A 21,578-nucleotide genomic window follows, 5' to 3' on the forward strand; every position below is an offset into this window, starting at 1 on the left:
GGTATAAGGCTCGTTGGTCTAGGGGTATGATTCTCGCTTAGGGTGCGAGAGGTCCCGGGTTCAAATCCCGGATGAGCCCTTTTGCAGATCCTTGAACAATCTCAGACAGGCAGATCTTGTCGGAATGCCGACTATCACCTCTTGGGCGCAGGACAAGGTGGCTGAATGGTTTTGGCGATAGGACTGCAAATCTATTTTGATAAGCACTTGTTGGTTCAACGTCGCACAACATTTATTATTTTAGATAACCTGCAGAATGTAGGAGCAATTCTGACTTCCAAGTACAAGGATAATGATTCAAATGTAATACACTTGAAATGACATCCAGCCCCTAAAACAAATGAATTCCTCAGGCTCTGCATTGGCCGGGAATCGAACCCGGGTCAACTGCTTGGAAGGCAGCTATGCTCACCACTATACCACCAATGCTATGTGCAGCTCAGTAGCAACATTGAGACATCGACTCATAATTTGACCGTCATTTTGGTGGAAAGTGATAATTCACTTTCACGGTTTAGGTGTATGATTATGGCTTAGGTTGCGAGAGGTCCCTGGTTGAAAAATCTATCATTTTAATCACTACAGGTTACCTTCAGATTAGTCCCGTGACACTTGTTGGGAATGTAGGGCAAAACGGAGAACATTGCGACAAGTGGGGTCACATTAGTTTGTAGCCCAAGATTTTGGATTCTACAAACAGAACTTGGCAACATAGACGGTTGTGACTTCAGACGAGTCTCCTGACACTTGTGGGGGATGTAGAGAAAAATTGAGAATACCACCGTGTTCGTGAGGGTCTCCTCATTCCAGAGAGTGGTCATATGAATTTGTAGGTCAAACGGTTCGGAAGCTAGAGATGTTTTTGTGAGAAGACCGATTATAGGTATTGTCTCATGGTTTGACAAAAACCGATCTAGGTCCACCATCTTTCACTGCAGATATGGAGGGGTAACATAAGCAGTTGTGGAGGATTGAGACGGATACGCCAAGTCTTAATCTCTCTAGTTGAAAACGGATCTATTTGAATGGGTATTTTCAAAATTAATTGACTTTGATTCACGTACCTTTGCGTCATTTGACTCAAAATAAATGAGTTCCATTCTTTTGGAAGTCTTATTTTTTCATTTGTTTTTAAAAAAATGAATTGATCTCATTTTGCACTTTATTAATTTGTAAAAACTCGTCATCATTTTGCTGTCGCGACTGAACAAGACAGAATGTGAAAGACACAGCAGATGAACTACAGAAGATTTGAACTGAAGCATGGTCAAGATTTTGGAAGACTGTTATGCTCACAAGTAAAGCACAAAACACTCACATGATGTTCAATCGTTCCAAGCACCATGGACACGTCAATCGATATCTTCACTGTCATTGCTGCAGAAAGCAAAAAAATAACTTTTGGTATAAGGCTCGTTGGTCTAGGGGTATGATTCTCGCTTAGGGTGCGAGAGGTCCCGGGTTCAAATCCCGGATGAGCCCTTTTGCAGATCCTTGAACAATCTCAGACAGGCAGATCTTGTCGGAATGCCGACTATCACCTCTTGGGCGCAGGACAAGGTGGCTGAATGGTTTTGGCGATAGGACTGCAAATCTATTTTGATAAGCACTTGTTGGTTCAACGTCGCACAACATTTATTATTTTAGATAACCTGCAGAATGTAGGAGCAATTCTGACTTCCAAGTACAAGGATAATGATTCAAATGTAATACACTTGAAATGACATCCAGCCCCTAAAACAAATGAATTCCTCAGGCTCTGCATTGGCCGGGAATCGAACCCGGGTCAACTGCTTGGAAGGCAGCTATGCTCACCACTATACCACCAATGCTATGTGCAGCTCAGTAGCAACATTGAGACATCGACTCATAATTTGACCGTCATTTTGGTGGAAAGTGATAATTCACTTTCACGGTTTAGGTGTATGATTATGGCTTAGGTTGCGAGAGGTCCCTGGTTGAAAAATCTATCATTTTAATCACTACAGGTTACCTTCAGATTAGTCCCGTGACACTTGTTGGGAATGTAGGGCAAAACGGAGAACATTGCGACAAGTGGGGTCACATTAGTTTGTAGCCCAAGATTTTGGATTCTACAAACAGAACTTGGCAACATAGACGGTTGTGACTTCAGACGAGTCTCCTGACACTTGTGGGGGATGTAGAGAAAAATTGAGAATACCACCGTGTTCGTGAGGGTCTCCTCATTCCAGAGAGTGGTCATATGAATTTGTAGGTCAAACGGTTCGGAAGCTAGAGATGTTTTTGTGAGAAGACCGATTATAGGTATTGTCTCATGGTTTGACAAAAACCGATCTAGGTCCACCATCTTTCACTGCAGATATGGAGGGGTAACATAAGCAGTTGTGGAGGATTGAGACGGATACGCCAAGTCTTAATCTCTCTAGTTGAAAACGGATCTATTTGAATGGGTATTTTCAAAATTAATTGACTTTGATTCACGTACCTTTGCGTCATTTGACTCAAAATAAATGAGTTCCATTCTTTTGGAAGTCTTATTTTTTCATTTGTTTTTAAAAAAATGAATTGATCTCATTTTGCACTTTATTAATTTGTAAAAACTCGTCATCATTTTGCTGTCGCGACTGAACAAGACAGAATGTGAAAGACACAGCAGATGAACTACAGAAGATTTGAACTGAAGCATGGTCAAGATTTTGGAAGACTGTTATGCTCACAAGTAAAGCACAAAACACTCACATGATGTTCAATCGTTCCAAGCACCATGGACACGTCAATCGATATCTTCACTGTCATTGCTGCAGAAAGCAAAAAAATAACTTTTGGTATAAGGCTCGTTGGTCTAGGGGTATGATTCTCGCTTAGGGTGCGAGAGGTCCCGGGTTCAAATCCCGGCTGAGCCCTTTTGCAGATCCTTGAACAATCTCAGACAGGCAGATCTTGTCGGAACGCCGACTATCACCTCTTGGGCGCAGGACAAGGTGGCTGAATGGTTTTGGCGATAGGACTGCAAATCTATTTTGATAAGCACTTGTTGGTTCAACGTCGCACGACATTTATTATTTTAGATAACCTGCAGAATGTAGGAGCAATTCTGACTTCCAAGTACAAGGATAATGATTCAAATGTAATACACTTGAAATGACATCCAGCCCCTAAAACAAATGAATTCCTCAGGCTCTGCATTGGCCGGGAATCGAGCCCGGGTCAACTGCTTGGAAGGCAGCTATGCTCACCACTATACCACCAATGCTATGTGCAGCTCAGTAGCAACATTGAGACATCGACTCATAATTTGACCGTCATTTTGGTGGAAAGTGATAATTCACTTTCACGGTTTAGGTGTATGATTATGGCTTAGGTCGCGAGAGGTCCCTGGTTGAAAAATCTATCATTTTAATCACTACAGGTTACCTTCAGATTAGTCCCGTGACACTTGTTGGGAACGTAGGGCAAAACGGAGAACATTGCGACAAGTGGGGTCACATTAGTTTGTAGCCCAAGATTTTGGATTCTACAAACAGAACTTGGCAACATAGACGGTTGTGACTTCAGACGAGTCTCCTGACACTTGTGGGGGATGTAGAGAAAAATTGAGAATACCACCATGTTCGTGAGGGTCTCCTCATTCCAGAGAGTGGTCATATGAATTTGTAGGTCAAACGGTTCGGAAGCTAGAGATGTTTTTGTGAGAAGACCGATTATAGGTATTGTCTCATGGTTTGACAAAAACCGATCTAGGTCCACCATCTTTCACTGCAGATATGGAGGGGTAACATAAGCAGTTGTGGAGGATTGAGACGGATACGCCGAGTCTTAATCTCTCTAGTTGAAAACGGATCTATTTGAATGGGTATTTTCAAAATTAATTGACTTTGATTCACGTACCTTTGCGTCATTTGACTCAAAATAAATGAGTTCCATTCTTTTGGAAGTCTTATTTTTTCATTTGTTTTTTAAAAAATGAATTGATCTCATTTTGCACTTTATTAATTTGTAAAAACTCGTCATCATTTTGCTGTCGCGACTGAACAAGACAGAATGTGAAAGACACAGCAGATGAACTACAGAAGATTTGAACTGAAGCATGGTCAAGATTTTGGAAGACTGTTATGCTCACAAGTAAAGCACAAAACACTCACATGATGTTCAATCGTTCCAAGCACCATGGACACGTCAATCGATATCTTCACTGTCATTGCTGCAGAAAGCAAAAAAATAACTTGGTTGAAAAATCTATCATTTTAATCACTACAGGTTACCTTCAGATTAGTCCCGTGACACTTGTTGGGAACGTAGGGCAAAACGGAGAACATTGCGACAAGTGGGGTCACATTAGTTTGTAGCCCAAGATTTTGGATTCTACAAACAGAACTTGGCAACATAGACGGTTGTGACTTCAGACGAGTCTCCTGACACTTGTGGGGGATGTAGAGAAAAATTGAGAATACCACCATGTTCGTGAGGGTCTCCTCATTCCAGAGAGTGGTCATATGAATTTGTAGGTCAAACGGTTCGGAAGCTAGAGATGTTTTTGTGAGAAGACCGATTATAGGTATTGTCTCATGGTTTGACAAAAACCGATCTAGGTCCACCATCTTTCACTGCAGATATGGAGGGGTAACATAAGCAGTTGTGGAGGATTGAGACGGATACGCCGAGTCTTAATCTCTCTAGTTGAAAACGGATCTATTTGAATGGGTATTTTCAAAATTAATTGACTTTGATTCACGTACCTTTGCGTCATTTGACTCAAAATAAATGAGTTCCATTCTTTTGGAAGTCTTATTTTTTCATTTGTTTTTTAAAAAATGAATTGATCTCATTTTGCACTTTATTAATTTGTAAAAACTCGTCATCATTTTGCTGTCGCGACTGAACAAGACAGAATGTGAAAGACACAGCAGATGAACTACAGAAGATTTGAACTGAAGCATGGTCAAGATTTTGGAAGACTGTTATGCTCACAAGTAAAGCACAAAACACTCACATGATGTTCAATCGTTCCAAGCACCATGGACACGTCAATCGATATCTTCACTGTCATTGCTGCAGAAAGCAAAAAAATAACTTGGTTGAAAAATCTATCATTTTAATCACTACAGGTTACCTTCAGATTAGTCCCGTGACACTTGTTGGGAACGTAGGGCAAAACGGAGAACATTGCGACAAGTGGGGTCACATTAGTTTGTAGCCCAAGATTTTGGATTCTACAAACAGAACTTGGCAACATAGACGGTTGTGACTTCAGACGAGTCTCCTGACACTTGTGGGGGATGTAGAGAAAAATTGAGAATACCACCATGTTCGTGAGGGTCTCCTCATTCCAGAGAGTGGTCATATGAATTTGTAGGTCAAACGGTTCGGAAGCTAGAGATGTTTTTGTGAGAAGACCGATTATAGGTATTGTCTCATGGTCTCATTTGACTCAAAATAAATGAGTTCCATTCTTTTGGAAGTCTTATTTTTTCATTTGTTTTTAAAAAAATGAATTGATCTCATTTTGCACTTTATTAATTTGTAAAAACTCGTCATCATTTTGCTGTCGCGACTGAACAAGACAGAATGTGAAAGACACAGCAGATGAACTACAGAAGATTTGAACTGAAGCATGGTCAAGATTTTGGAAGACTGTTATGCTCACAAGTAAAGCACAAAACACTCACATGATGTTCAATCGTTCCAAGCACCATGGACACGTCAATCGATATCTTCACTGTCATTGCTGCAGAAAGCAAAAAAATAACTTTTGGTATAAGGCTCGTTGGTCTAGGGGTATGATTCTCGCTTAGGGTGCGAGAGGTCCCGGGTTCAAATCCCGGATGAGCCCTTTTGCAGATCCTTGAACAATCTCAGACAGGCAGATCTTGTCGGAATGCCGACTATCACCTCTTGGGCGCAGGACAAGGTGGCTGAATGGTTTTGGCGATAGGACTGCAAATCTATTTTGATAAGCACTTGTTGGTTCAACGTCGCACAACATTTATTATTTTAGATAACCTGCAGAATGTAGGAGCAATTCTGACTTCCAAGTACAAGGATAATGATTCAAATGTAATACACTTGAAATGACATCCAGCCCCTAAAACAAATGAATTCCTCAGGCTCTGCATTGGCCGGGAATCGAACCCGGGTCAACTGCTTGGAAGGCAGCTATGCTCACCACTATACCACCAATGCTATGTGCAGCTCAGTAGCAACATTGAGACATCGACTCATAATTTGACCGTCATTTTGGTGGAAAGTGATAATTCACTTTCACGGTTTAGGTGTATGATTATGGCTTAGGTTGCGAGAGGTCCCTGGTTGAAAAATCTATCATTTTAATCACTACAGGTTACCTTCAGATTAGTCCCGTGACACTTGTTGGGAACGTAGGGCAAAACGGAGAACATTGCGACAAGTGGGGTCACATTAGTTTGTAGCCCAAGATTTTGGATTCTACAAACAGAACTTGGCAACATAGACGGTTGTGACTTCAGACGAGTCTCCTGACACTTGTGGGGGATGTAGAGAAAAATTGAGAATACCACCATGTTCGTGAGGGTCTCCTCATTCCAGAGAGTGGTCATATGAATTTGTAGGTCAAACGGTTCGGAAGCTAGAGATGTTTTTGTGAGAAGACCGATTATAGGTATTGTCTCATGGTTTGACAAAAACCGATCTAGGTCCACCATCTTTCACTGCAGATATGGAGGGGTAACATAAGCAGTTGTGGAGGATTGAGACGGATACGCCGAGTCTTAATCTCTCTAGTTGAAAACGGATCTATTTGAATGGGTATTTTCAAAATTAATTGACTTTGATTCACGTACCTTTGCGTCATTTGACTCAAAATAAATGAGTTCCATTCTTTTGGAAGTCTTATTTTTTCATTTGTTTTTTAAAAAATGAATTGATCTCATTTTGCACTTTATTAATTTGTAAAAACTCGTCATCATTTTGCTGTCGCGACTGAACAAGACAGAATGTGAAAGACACAGCAGATGAACTACAGAAGATTTGAACTGAAGCATGGTCAAGATTTTGGAAGACTGTTATGCTCACAAGTAAAGCACAAAACACTCACATGATGTTCAATCGTTCCAAGCACCATGGACACGTCAATCGATATCTTCACTGTCATTGCTGCAGAAAGCAAAAAAATAACTTGGTTGAAAAATCTATCATTTTAATCACTACAGGTTACCTTCAGATTAGTCCCGTGACACTTGTTGGGAACGTAGGGCAAAACGGAGAACATTGCGACAAGTGGGGTCACATTAGTTTGTAGCCCAAGATTTTGGATTCTACAAACAGAACTTGGCAACATAGACGGTTGTGACTTCAGACGAGTCTCCTGACACTTGTGGGGGATGTAGAGAAAAATTGAGAATACCACCATGTTCGTGAGGGTCTCCTCATTCCAGAGAGTGGTCATATGAATTTGTAGGTCAAACGGTTCGGAAGCTAGAGATGTTTTTGTGAGAAGACCGATTATAGGTATTGTCTCATGGTTTGACAAAAACCGATCTAGGTCCACCATCTTTAACTGCAGATATGGAGGGGTAACATAAGCAGTTGTGGAGGATTGAGACGGATACGCCGAGTCTTAATCTCTCTAGTTGAAAACGGATCTATTTGAATGGGTATTTTCAAAATTAATTGACTTTGATTCACGTACCTTTGCGTCATTTGACTCAAAATAAATGAGTTCCATTCTTTTGGAAGTCTTATTTTTTCATTTGTTTTTTAAAAAATGAATTGATCTCATTTTGCACTTTATTAATTTGTAAAAACTCGTCATCATTTTGCTGTCGCGACTGAACAAGACAGAATGTGAAAGACACAGCAGATGAACTACAGAAGATTTGAACTGAAGCATGGTCAAGATTTTGGAAGACTGTTATGCTCACAAGTAAAGCACAAAACACTCACATGATGTTCAATCGTTCCAAGCACCATGGACACGTCAATCGATATCTTCACTGTCATTGCTGCAGAAAGCAAAAAAATAACTTGGTTGAAAAATCTATCATTTTAATCACTACAGGTTACCTTCAGATTAGTCCCGTGACACTTGTTGGGAACGTAGGGCAAAACGGAGAACATTGCGACAAGTGGGGTCACATTAGTTTGTAGCCCAAGATTTTGGATTCTACAAACAGAACTTGGCAACATAGACGGTTGTGACTTCAGACGAGTCTCCTGACACTTGTGGGGGATGTAGAGAACAATTGAGAATACCACCATGTTCGTGAGGGTCTCCTCATTCCAGAGAGTGGTCATATGAATTTGTAGGTCAAACGGTTCGGAAGCTAGAGATGTTTTTGTGAGAAGACCGATTATAGGTATTGTCTCATGGTTTGACAAAAACCGATCTAGGTCCACCATCTTTAACTGCAGATATGGAGGGGTAACATAAGCAGTTGTGGAGGATTGAGACGGATACGCCGAGTCTTAATCTCTCTAGTTGAAAACGGATCTATTTGAATGGGTATTTTCAAAATTAATTGACTTTGATTCACGTACCTTTGCGTCATTTGACTCAAAATAAATGAGTTCCATTCTTTTGGAAGTCTTATTTTTTCATTTGTTTTTAAAAAAATGAATTGATCTCATTTTGCACTTTATTAATTTGTAAAAACTCGTCATCATTTTGCTGTCGCGACTGAACAAGACAGAATGTGAAAGACACAGCAGATGAACTACAGAAGATTTGAACTGAAGCATGGTCAAGATTTTGGAAGACTGTTATGCTCACAAGTAAAGCACAAAACACTCACATGATGTTCAATCGTTCCAAGCACCATGGACACGTCAATCGATATCTTCACTGTCATTGCTGCAGAAAGCAAAAAAATAACTTGGTTGAAAAATCTATCATTTTAATCACTACAGGTTACCTTCAGATTAGTCCCGTGACACTTGTTGGGAACGTAGGGCAAAACGGAGAACATTGCGACAAGTGGGGTCACATTAGTTTGTAGCCCAAGATTTTGGATTCTACAAACAGAACTTGGCAACATAGACGGTTGTGACTTCAGACGAGTCTCCTGACACTTGTGGGGGATGTAGAGAAAAATTGAGAATACCACCATGTTCGTGAGGGTCTCCTCATTCCAGAGAGTGGTCATATGAATTTGTAGGTCAAACGGTTCGGAAGCTAGAGATGTTTTTGTGAGAAGACCGATTATAGGTATTGTCTCATGGTTTGACAAAAACCGATCTAGGTCCACCATCTTTCACTGCAGATATGGAGGGGTAACATAAGCAGTTGTGGAGGATTGAGACGGATACGCCGAGTCTTAATCTCTCTAGTTGAAAACGGATCTATTTGAATGGGTATTTTCAAAATTAATTGACTTTGATTCACGTACCTTTGCGTCATTTGACTCAAAATAAATGAGTTCCATTCTTTTGGAAGTCTTATTTTTTCATTTGTTTTTTAAAAAATGAATTGATCTCATTTTGCACTTTATTAATTTGTAAAAACTCGTCATCATTTTGCTGTCGCGACTGAACAAGACAGAATGTGAAAGACACAGCAGATGAACTACAGAAGATTTGAACTGAAGCATGGTCAAGATTTTGGAAGACTGTTATGCTCACAAGTAAAGCACAAAACACTCACATGATGTTCAATCGTTCCAAGCACCATGGACACGTCAATCGATATCTTCACTGTCATTGCTGCAGAAAGCAAAAAAATAACTTGGTTGAAAAATCTATCATTTTAATCACTACAGGTTACCTTCAGATTAGTCCCGTGACACTTGTTGGGAACGTAGGGCAAAACGGAGAACATTGCGACAAGTGGGGTCACATTAGTTTGTAGCCCAAGATTTTGGATTCTACAAACAGAACTTGGCAACATAGACGGTTGTGACTTCAGACGAGTCTCCTGACACTTGTGGGGGATGTAGAGAAAAATTGAGAATACCACCATGTTCGTGAGGGTCTCCTCATTCCAGAGAGTGGTCATATGAATTTGTAGGTCAAACGGTTCGGAAGCTAGAGATGTTTTTGTGAGAAGACCGATTATAGGTATTGTCTCATGGTTTGACAAAAACCGATCTAGGTCCACCATCTTTCACTGCAGATATGGAGGGGTAACATAAGCAGTTGTGGAGGATTGAGACGGATACGCCGAGTCTTAATCTCTCTAGTTGAAAACGGATCTATTTGAATGGGTATTTTCAAAATTAATTGACTTTGATTCACGTACCTTTGCGTCATTTGACTCAAAATAAATGAGTTCCATTCTTTTGGAAGTCTTATTTTTTCATTTGTTTTTTAAAAAATGAATTGATCTCATTTTGCACTTTATTAATTTGTAAAAACTCGTCATCATTTTGCTGTCGCGACTGAACAAGACAGAATGTGAAAGACACAGCAGATGAACTACAGAAGATTTGAACTGAAGCATGGTCAAGATTTTGGAAGACTGTTATGCTCACAAGTAAAGCACAAAACACTCACATGATGTTCAATCGTTCCAAGCACCATGGACACGTCAATCGATATCTTCACTGTCATTGCTGCAGAAAGCAAAAAAATAACTTGGTTGAAAAATCTATCATTTTAATCACTACAGGTTACCTTCAGATTAGTCCCGTGACACTTGTTGGGAACGTAGGGCAAAACGGAGAACATTGCGACAAGTGGGGTCACATTAGTTTGTAGCCCAAGATTTTGGATTCTACAAACAGAACTTGGCAACATAGACGGTTGTGACTTCAGACGAGTCTCCTGACACTTGTGGGGGATGTAGAGAAAAATTGAGAATACCACCATGTTCGTGAGGGTCTCCTCATTCCAGAGAGTGGTCATATGAATTTGTAGGTCAAACGGTTCGGAAGCTAGAGATGTTTTTGTGAGAAGACCGATTATAGGTATTGTCTCATGGTTTGACAAAAACCGATCTAGGTCCACCATCTTTCACTGCAGATATGGAGGGGTAACATAAGCAGTTGTGGAGGATTGAGACGGATACGCCGAGTCTTAATCTCTCTAGTTGAAAACGGATCTATTTGAATGGGTATTTTCAAAATTAATTGACTTTGATTCACGTACCTTTGCGTCATTTGACTCAAAATAAATGAGTTCCATTCTTTTGGAAGTCTTATTTTTTCATTTGTTTTTTAAAAAATGAATTGATCTCATTTTGCACTTTATTAATTTGTAAAAACTCGTCATCATTTTGCTGTCGCGACTGAACAAGACAGAATGTGAAAGACACAGCAGATGAACTACAGAAGATTTGAACTGAAGCATGGTCAAGATTTTGGAAGACTGTTATGCTCACAAGTAAAGCACAAAACACTCACATGATGTTCAATCGTTCCAAGCACCATGGACACGTCAATCGATATCTTCACTGTCATTGCTGCAGAAAGCAAAAAAATAACTTGGTTGAAAAATCTATCATTTTAATCACTACAGGTTACCTTCAGATTAGTCCCGTGACACTTGTTGGGAACGTAGGGCAAAACGGAGAACATTGCGACAAGTGGGGTCACATTAGTTTGTAGCCCAAGATTTTGGATTCTACAAACAGAACTTGGCAACATAGACGGTTGTGACTTCAGACGAGTCTCCTGACACTTGTGGGGGATGTAGAGAAAAATTGAGAATACCACCATGTTCGTGAGGGTCTCCTCATTCCAGAGAGTGGTCATATGAATTTGTAGGTCAAACGGTTCGGAAGCTAGAGATGTTTTTGTGAGAAGACCGATTATAGGTATTGTCTCATGGTTTGACAAAAACCGATCTAGGTCCACCATCTTTCACTGCAGATATGGAGGGGTAACATAAGCAGTTGTGGAGGATTGAGACGGATACGCCGAGTCTTAATCTCTCTAGTTGAAAACGGATCTATTTGAATGGGTATTTTCAAAATTAATTGACTTTGATTCACGTACCTTTGCGTCATTTGACTCAAAATAAATGAGTTCCATTCTTTTGGAAGTCTTATTTTTTCATTTGTTTTTTAAAAAATGAATTGATCTCATTTTGCACTTTATTAATTTGTAAAAACTCGTCATCATTTTGCTGTCGCGACTGAACAAGACAGAATGTGAAAGACACAGCAGATGAACTACAGAAGATTTGAACTGAAGCATGGTCAAGATTTTGGAAGACTGTTATGCTCACAAGTAAAGCACAAAACACTCACATGATGTTCAATCGTTCCAAGCACCATGGACACGTCAATCGATATCTTCACTGTCATTGCTGCAGAAAGCAAAAAAATAACTTGGTTGAAAAATCTATCATTTTAATCACTACAGGTTACCTTCAGATTAGTCCCGTGACACTTGTTGGGAACGTAGGGCAAAACGGAGAACATTGCGACAAGTGGGGTCACATTAGTTTGTAGCCCAAGATTTTGGATTCTACAAACAGAACTTGGCAACATAGACGGTTGTGACTTCAGACGAGTCTCCTGACACTTGTGGGGGATGTAGAGAAAAATTGAGAATACCACCATGTTCGTGAGGGTCTCCTCATTCCAGAGAGTGGTCATATGAATTTGTAGGTCAAACGGTTCGGAAGCTAGAGATGTTTTTGTGAGAAGACCGATTATAGGTATTGTCTCATGGTCTCATTTGACTCAAAATAAATGAGTTCCATTCTTTTGGAAGTCTTATTTTTTCATTTGTTTTTAAAAAAATGAATTGATCTCATTTTGCACTTTATTAATTTGTAAAAACTCGTCATCATTTTGCTGTCGCGACTGAACAAGACAGAATGTGAAAGACACAGCAGATGAACTACAGAAGATTTGAACTGAAGCATGGTCAAGATTTTGGAAGACTGTTATGCTCACAAGTAAAGCACAAAACACTCACATGATGTTCAATCGTTCCAAGCACCATGGACACGTCAATCGATATCTTCACTGTCATTGCTGCAGAAAGCAAAAAAATAACTTTTGGTATAAGGCTCGTTGGTCTAGGGGTATGATTCTCGCTTAGGGTGCGAGAGGTCCCGGGTTCAAATCCCGGATGAGCCCTTTTGCAGATCCTTGAACAATCTCAGACAGGCAGATCTTGTCGGAATGCCGACTATCACCTCTTGGGCGCAGGACAAGGTGGCTGAATGGTTTTGGCGATAGGACTGCAAATCTATTTTGATAAGCACTTGTTGGTTCAACGTCGCACAACATTTATTATTTTAGATAACCTGCAGAATGTAGGAGCAATTCTGACTTCCAAGTACAAGGATAATGATTCAAATGTAATACACTTGAAATGACATCCAGCCCCTAAAACAAATGAATTCCTCAGGCTCTGCATTGGCCGGGAATCGAACCCGGGTCAACTGCTTGGAAGGCAGCTATGCTCACCACTATACCACCAATGCTATGTGCAGCTCAGTAGCAACATTGAGACATCGACTCATAATTTGACCGTCATTTTGGTGGAAAGTGATAATTCACTTTCACGGTTTAGGTGTATGATTATGGCTTAGGTTGCGAGAGGTCCCTGGTTGAAAAATCTATCATTTTAATCACTACAGGTTACCTTCAGATTAGTCCCGTGACACTTGTTGGGAACGTAGGGCAAAACGGAGAACATTGCGACAAGTGGGGTCACATTAGTTTGTAGCCCAAGATTTTGGATTCTACAAACAGAACTTGGCAACATAGACGGTTGTGACTTCAGACGAGTCTCCTGACACTTGTGGGGGATGTAGAGAAAAATTGAGAATACCACCATGTTCGTGAGGGTCTCCTCATTCCAGAGAGTGGTCATATGAATTTGTAGGTCAAACGGTTCGGAAGCTAGAGATGTTTTTGTGAGAAGACCGATTATAGGTATTGTCTCATGGTTTGACAAAAACCGATCTAGGTCCACCATCTTTAACTGCAGATATGGAGGGGTAACATAAGCAGTTGTGGAGGATTGAGACGGATACGCCGAGTCTTAATCTCTCTAGTTGAAAACGGATCTATTTGAATGGGTATTTTCAAAATTAATTGACTTTGATTCACGTACCTTTGCGTCATTTGACTCAAAATAAATGAGTTCCATTCTTTTGGAAGTCTTATTTTTTCATTTGTTTTTTAAAAAATGAATTGATCTCATTTTGCACTTTATTAATTTGTAAAAACTCGTCATCATTTTGCTGTCGCGACTGAACAAGACAGAATGTGAAAGACACAGCAGATGAACTACAGAAGATTTGAACTGAAGCATGGTCAAGATTTTGGAAGACTGTTATGCTCACAAGTAAAGCACAAAACACTCACATGATGTTCAATCGTTCCAAGCACCATGGACACGTCAATCGATATCTTCACTGTCATTGCTGCAGAAAGCAAAAAAATAACTTGGTTGAAAAATCTATCATTTTAATCACTACAGGTTACCTTCAGATTAGTCCCGTGACACTTGTTGGGAACGTAGGGCAAAACGGAGAACATTGCGACAAGTGGGGTCACATTAGTTTGTAGCCCAAGATTTTGGATTCTACAAACAGAACTTGGCAACATAGACGGTTGTGACTTCAGACGAGTCTCCTGACACTTGTGGGGGATGTAGAGAAAAATTGAGAATACCACCATGTTCGTGAGGGTCTCCTCATTCCAGAGAGTGGTCATATGAATTTGTAGGTCAAACGGTTCGGAAGCTAGAGATGTTTTTGTGAGAAGACCGATTATAGGTATTGTCTCATGGTTTGACAAAAACCGATCTAGGTCCACCATCTTTAACTGCAGATATGGAGGGGTAACATAAGCAGTTGTGGAGGATTGAGACGGATACGCCGAGTCTTAATCTCTCTAGTTGAAAACGGATCTATTTGAATGGGTATTTTCAAAATTAATTGACTTTGATTCACGTACCTTTGCGTCATTTGACTCAAAATAAATGAGTTCCATTCTTTTGGAAGTCTTATTTTTTCATTTGTTTTTAAAAAAATGAATTGATCTCATTTTGCACTTTATTAATTTGTAAAAACTCGTCATCATTTTGCTGTCGCGACTGAACAAGACAGAATGTGAAAGACACAGCAGATGAACTACAGAAGATTTGAACTGAAGCATGGTCAAGATTTTGGAAGACTGTTATGCTCACAAGTAAAGCACAAAACACTCACATGATGTTCAATCGTTCCAAGCACCATGGACACGTCAATCGATATCTTCACTGTCATTGCTGCAGAAAGCAAAAAAATAACTTGGTTGAAAAATCTATCATTTTAATCACTACAGGTTACCTTCAGATTAGTCCCGTGACACTTGTTGGGAACGTAGGGCAAAACGGAGAACATTGCGACAAGTGGGGTCACATTAGTTTGTAGCCCAAGATTTTGGATTCTACAAACAGAACTTGGCAACATAGACGGTTGTGACTTCAGACGAGTCTCCTGACACTTGTGGGGGATGTAGAGAAAAATTGAGAATACCACCATGTTCGTGAGGGTCTCCTCATTCCAGAGAGTGGTCATATGAATTTGTAGGTCAAACGGTTCGGAAGCTAGAGATGTTTTTGTGAGAAGACCGATTATAGGTATTGTCTCATGGTTTGACAAAAACCGATCTAGGTCCACCATCTTTCACTGCAGATATGGAGGGGTAACATAAGCAGTTGTGGAGGATTGAGACGGATACGCCGAGTCTTAATCTCTCTAGTTGAAAACGGATCTATTTGAATGGGTATTTTCAAAATTAATTGACTTTGATTCACGTACCTTTGCGTCATTTGACTCAAAATAAATGAGTTCCATTCTTTTGGAAGTCTTATTTTTTCATTTGTTTTTTAAAAAATGAATTGATCTCATTTTGCACTTTATTAATTTGTAAAAACTCGTCATCATTTTGCTGTCGCGACTGAACAAGACAGAATGTGAAAGACACAGCAGATGAACTACAGAAGATTTGAACTGAAGCATGGTCAAGATTTTGGAAGACTGTTATGCTCACAAGTAAAGCACAAAACACTCACATGATGTTCAATCGTTCCAAGCACCATGGACACGTCAATCGATATCTTCACTGTCATTGCTGCAGAAAGCAAAAAAATAACTTGGTTGAAAAATCTATCATTTTAATCACTACAGGTTACCTTCAGATTAGTCCCGTGACACTTGTTGGGAACGTAGGGCAAAACGGAGAACATTGCGACAAGTGGGGTCACATTAGTTTGTAGCCCAAGATTTTGGATTCTACAAACAGAACTTGGCAACATAGACGGTTGTGACTTCAGACGAGTCTCCTGACACTTGTGGGGGATGTAGAGAAAAATTGAGAATACCACCATGTTCGTGAGGGTCTCCTCATTCCAGAGAGTGGTCATATGAATTTGTAGGTCAAACGGTTCGGAAGCTAGAGATGTTTTTGTGAGAAGACCGATTATAGGTATTGTCTCATGGTTTGACAAAAACCGATCTAGGTCCACCATCTTTCACTGCAGATATGGAGGGGTAACATAAGCAGTTGTGGAGGATTGAGACGGATACGCCGAGTCTTAATCTCTCTAGTTGAAAACGGATCTATTTGAATGGGTATTTTCAAAATTAATTGACTTTGATTCACGTACCTTTGCGTCATTTGACTCAAAATAAATGAGTTCCATTCTTTTGGAAGTCTTATTTTTTCATTTGTTTTTTAAAAAATGAATTGATCTCATTTTGCACTTTATTAATTTGTAAAAACTCGTCATCATTTTGCTGTCGCGACTGAACAAGACAGAATGTGAAAGACACAGCAGATGAACTACAGAAGATTTGAACTGAAGCATGGTCAAGATTTTGGAAGACTGTTATGCTCACAAGTAAAGCACAAAACACTCACATGATGTTCAATCGTTCCAAGCACCATGGACACGTCAATCGATATCTTCACTGTCATTGCTGCAGAAAGCAAAAAAATAACTTGGTTGAAAAATCTATCATTTTAATCACTACAGGTTACCTTCAGATTAGTCCCGTGACACTTGTTGGGAACGTAGGGCAAAACGGAGAACATTGCGACAAGTGGGGTCACATTAGTTTGTAGCCCAAGATTTTGGATTCTACAAACAGAACTTGGCAACATAGACGGTTGTGACTTCAGACGAGTCTCCTGACACTTGTGGGGGATGTAGAGAAAAATTGAGAATACCACCATGTTCGTGAGGGTCTCCTCATTCCAGAGAGTGGTCATATGAATTTGTAGGTCAAACGGTTCGGAAGCTAGAGATGTTTTTGTGAGAAGACCGATTATAGGTATTGTCTCATGGTTTGACAAAAACCGATCTAGGTCCACCATCTTTCACTGCAGATATGGAGGGGTAACATAAGCAGTTGTGGAGGATTGAGACGGATACGCCGAGTCTTAATCTCTCTAGTTGAAAACGGATCTATTTGAATGGGTATTTTCAAAATTAATTGACTTTGATTCACGTACCTTTGCGTCATTTGACTCAAAATAAATGAGTTCCATTCTTTTGGAAGTCTTATTTTTTCATTTGTTTTTTAAAAAATGAATTGATCTCATTTTGCACTTTATTAATTTGTAAAAACTCGTCATCATTTTGCTGTCGCGACTGAACAAGACAGAATGTGAAAGACACAGCAGATGAACTACAGAAGATTTGAACTGAAGCATGGTCAAGATTTTGGAAGACTGTTATGCTCACAAGTAAAGCACAAAACACTCACATGATGTTCAATCGTTCCAAGCACCATGGACACGTCAATCGATATCTTCACTGTCATTGCTGCAGAAAGCAAAAAAATAACTTGGTTGAAAAATCTATCATTTTAATCACTACAGGTTACCTTCAGATTAGTCCCGTGACACTTGTTGGGAACGTAGGGCAAAACGGAGAACATTGCGACAAGTGGGGTCACATTAGTTTGTAGCCCAAGATTTTGGATTCTACAAACAGAACTTGGCAACATAGACGGTTGTGACTTCAGACGAGTCTCCTGACACTTGTGGGGGATGTAGAGAAAAATTGAGAATACCACCATGTTCGTGAGGGTCTCCTCATTCCAGAGAGTGGTCATATGAATTTGTAGGTCAAACGGTTCGGAAGCTAGAGATGTTTTTGTGAGAAGACCGATTATAGGTATTGTCTCATGGTTTGACAAAAACCGATCTAGGTCCACCATCTTTCACTGCAGATATGGAGGGGTAACATAAGCAGTTGTGGAGGATTGAGACGGATACGCCGAGTCTTAATCTCTCTAGTTGAAAACGGATCTATTTGAATGGGTATTTTCAAAATTAATTGACTTTGATTCACGTACCTTTGCGTCATTTGACTCAAAATAAATGAGTTCCATTCTTTTGGAAGTCTTATTTTTTCATTTGTTTTTTAAAAAATGAATTGATCTCATTTTGCACTTTATTAATTTGTAAAAACTCGTCATCATTTTGCTGTCGCGACTGAACAAGACAGAATGTGAAAGACACAGCAGATGAACTACAGAAGATTTGAACTGAAGCATGGTCAAGATTTTGGAAGACTGTTATGCTCACAAGTAAAGCACAAAACACTCACATGATGTTCAATCGTTCCAAGCACCATGGACACGTCAATCGATATCTTCACTGTCATTGCTGCAGAAAGCAAAAAAATAACTTGGTTGAAAAATCTATAATTTTAATCACTACAGGTTACCTTCAGATTAGTCCCGTGACACTTGTTGGGAACGTAGGGCAAAACGGAGAACATTGCGACAAGTGGGGTCACATTAGTTTGTAGCCCAAGATTTTGGATTCTACAAACAGAACTTGGCAACATAGACGGTTGTGACTTCAGACGAGTCTCCTGACACTTGTGGGGGATGTAGAGAAAAATTGAGAATACCACCATGTTCGTGAGGGTCTCCTCATTCCAGAGAGTGGTCATATGAATTTGTAGGTCAAACGGTTCGGAAGCTAGAGATGTTTTTGTGAGAAGACCGATTATAGGTATTGTCTCATGGTTTGACAAAAACCGATCTAGGTCCACCATCTTTCACTGCAGATATGGAGGGGTAACATAAGCAGTTGTGGAGGATTGAGACGGATACGCCGAGTCTTAATCTCTCTAGTTGAAAACGGATCTATTTGAATGGGTATTTTCAAAATTAATTGACTTTGATTCACGTACCTTTGCGTCATTTGACTCAAAATAAATGAGTTCCATTCTTTTGGAAGTCTTATTTTTTCATTTGTTTTTTAAAAAATGAATTGATCTCATTTTGCACTTTATTAATTTGTAAAAACTCGTCATCATTTTGCTGTCGCGACTGAACAAGACAGAATGTGAAAGACACAGCAGATGAACTACAGAAGATTTGAACTGAAGCATGGTCAAGATTTTGGAAGACTGTTATGCTCACAAGTAAAGCACAAAACACTCACATGATGTTCAATCGTTCCAAGCACCATGGACACGTCAATCGATATCTTCACTGTCATTGCTGCAGAAAGCAAAAAAATAACTTGGTTGAAAAATCTATAATTTTAATCACTACAGGTTACCTTCAGATTAGTCCCGTGACACTTGTTGGGAACGTAGGGCAAAACGGAGAACATTGCGACAAGTGGGGTCACATTAGTTTGTAGCCCAAGATTTTGGATTCTACAAACAGAACTTGGCAACATAGACGGTTGTGACTTCAGACGAGTCTCCTGACACTTGTGGGGGATGTAGAGAAAAATTGAGAATACCACCATGTTCGTGAGGGTCTCCTCATTCCAGAGAGTGGTCATATGAATTTGTAGGTCAAACGGTTCGGAAGCTAGAGATGTTTTTGTGAGAAGACCGATTATAGGTATTGTCTCATGGTTTGACAAAAACCGATCTAGGTCCACCATCTTTCACTGCAGATATGGAGGGGTAACATAAGCAGTTGTGGAGGATTGAGACGGATACGCCGAGTCTTAATCTCTCTAGTTGAAAACGGATCTATTTGAATGGGTATTTTCAAAATTAATTGACTTTGATTCACGTACCTTTGCGTCATTTGACTCAAAATAAATGAGTTCCATTCTTTTGGAAGTCTTATTTTTTCATTTGTTTTTTAAAAAATGAATTGATCTCATTTTGCACTTTATTAATTTGTAAAAACTCGTCATCATTTTGCTGTCGCGACTGAACAAGACAGAATGTGAAAGACACAGCAGATGAACTACAGAAGATTTGAACTGAAGCATGGTCAAGATTTTGGAAGACTGTTATGCTCACAAGTAAAGCACAAAACACTCACATGATGTTCAATCGTTCCAAGCACCATGGACACGTCAATCGATATCTTCACTGTCATTGCTGCAGAAAGCAAAAAAATAACTTGGTTGAAAAATCTATCATTTTAATCACTACAGGTTACCTTCAGATTAGTCCCGTGACACTTGTTGGGAACGTAGGGCAAAACGGAGAACATTGCGACAAGTGGGGTCACATTAGTTTGTAGCCCAAGATTTTGGATTCTACAAACAGAACTTGGCAACATAGACGGTTGTGACTTCAGACGAGTCTCCTGACACTTGTGGGGGATGTAGAGAAAAATTGAGAATACCACCATGTTCGTGAGGGTCTCCTCATTCCAGAGAGTGGTCATATGAATTTGTAGGTCAAACGGTTCGGAAGCTAGAGATGTTTTTGTGAGAAGACCGATTATAGGTATTGTCTCATGGTTTGACAAAAACCGATCTAGGTCCACCATCTTTCACTGCAGATATGGAGGGGTAACATAAGCAGTTGTGGAGGATTGAGACGGATACGCCGAGTCTTAATCTCTCTAGTTGAAAACGGATCTATTTGAATGGGTATTTTCAAAATTAATTGACTTTGATTCACGTACCTTTGCGTCATTTGACTCAAAATAAATGAGTTCCATTCTTTTGGAAGTCTTATTTTTTCATTTGTTTTTTAAAAAATGAATTGATCTCATTTTGCACTTTATTAATTTGTAAAAACTCGTCATCATTTTGCTGTCGCGACTGAACAAGACAGAATGTGAAAGACACAGCAGATGAACTACAGAAGATTTGAACTGAAGCATGGTCAAGATTTTGGAAGACTGTTATGCTCACAAGTAAAGCACAAAACACTCACATGATGTTCAATCGTTCCAAGCACCATGGACACGTCAATCGATATCTTCACTGTCATTGCTGCAGAAAGCAAAAAAATAACTTGGTTGAAAAATCTATCATTTTAATCACTACAGGTTACCTTCAGATTAGTCCCGTGACACTTGTTGGGAACGTAGGGCAAAACGGAGAACATTGCGACAAGTGGGGTCACATTAGTTTGTAGCCCAAGATTTTGGATTCTACAAACAGAACTTGGCAACATAGACGGTTGTGACTTCAGACGAGTCTCCTGACACTTGTGGGGGATGTAGAGAAAAATTGAGAATACCACCATGTTCGTGAGGGTCTCCTCATTCCAGAGAGTGGTCATATGAATTTGTAGGTCAAACGGTTCGGAAGCTAGAGATGTTTTTGTGAGAAGACCGATTATAGGTATTGTCTCATGGTTTGACAAAAACCGATCTAGGTCCACCATCTTTCACTGCAGATATGGAGGGGTAACATAAGCAGTTGTGGAGGATTGAGACGGATACGCCGAGTCTTAATCTCTCTAGTTGAAAACGGATCTATTTGAATGGGTATTTTCAAAATTAAT

At 39.8% G+C, this 21,578-nt stretch overlaps 8 non-coding genes across 8 annotated transcripts; 4 read left to right on the top strand and 4 right to left on the bottom strand.

Annotated features, from left to right (window-relative positions):
* The first annotated feature begins 7 nt into the window (after nt 1-7).
* trnap-agg (transfer RNA proline (anticodon AGG)) lies at nt 8-79 on the top strand. The gene has a single exon. It is a non-coding gene; the product is annotated as a tRNA-Pro (tRNA).
* A 278-nt stretch (nt 80-357) lies between these two features.
* Nucleotides 358-429, bottom strand: trnag-ucc (transfer RNA glycine (anticodon UCC)). Its single transcript has one exon. It is a non-coding gene; the product is annotated as a tRNA-Gly (tRNA).
* Nucleotides 430-1,410: 981 nt separating this feature from the next.
* Nucleotides 1,411-1,482, top strand: trnap-agg (transfer RNA proline (anticodon AGG)). Its single transcript has one exon. It is a non-coding gene; the product is annotated as a tRNA-Pro (tRNA).
* A 278-nt stretch (nt 1,483-1,760) lies between these two features.
* trnag-ucc (transfer RNA glycine (anticodon UCC)) lies at nt 1,761-1,832 on the bottom strand. Its single transcript has one exon. It is a non-coding gene; the product is annotated as a tRNA-Gly (tRNA).
* Nucleotides 1,833-5,740: 3,908 nt separating this feature from the next.
* Nucleotides 5,741-5,812, top strand: trnap-agg (transfer RNA proline (anticodon AGG)). Its single transcript has one exon. It is a non-coding gene; the product is annotated as a tRNA-Pro (tRNA).
* Nucleotides 5,813-6,090: 278 nt separating this feature from the next.
* Nucleotides 6,091-6,162, bottom strand: trnag-ucc (transfer RNA glycine (anticodon UCC)). Its single transcript has one exon. It is a non-coding gene; the product is annotated as a tRNA-Gly (tRNA).
* A 6,745-nt stretch (nt 6,163-12,907) lies between these two features.
* On the top strand, nt 12,908-12,979 carry trnap-agg (transfer RNA proline (anticodon AGG)). Its single transcript has one exon. It is a non-coding gene; the product is annotated as a tRNA-Pro (tRNA).
* Nucleotides 12,980-13,257: 278 nt separating this feature from the next.
* On the bottom strand, nt 13,258-13,329 carry trnag-ucc (transfer RNA glycine (anticodon UCC)). Its single transcript has one exon. It is a non-coding gene; the product is annotated as a tRNA-Gly (tRNA).
* Nucleotides 13,330-21,578: the final 8,249 nt, after the last annotated feature.

This window comes from Oncorhynchus mykiss, chromosome 9 (assembly GCF_057628025.1).
Source record: "Oncorhynchus mykiss isolate SJ-2025 chromosome 9, ASM5762802v1, whole genome shotgun sequence".
NCBI lineage: Eukaryota > Metazoa > Chordata > Actinopteri > Salmoniformes > Salmonidae > Oncorhynchus > Oncorhynchus mykiss.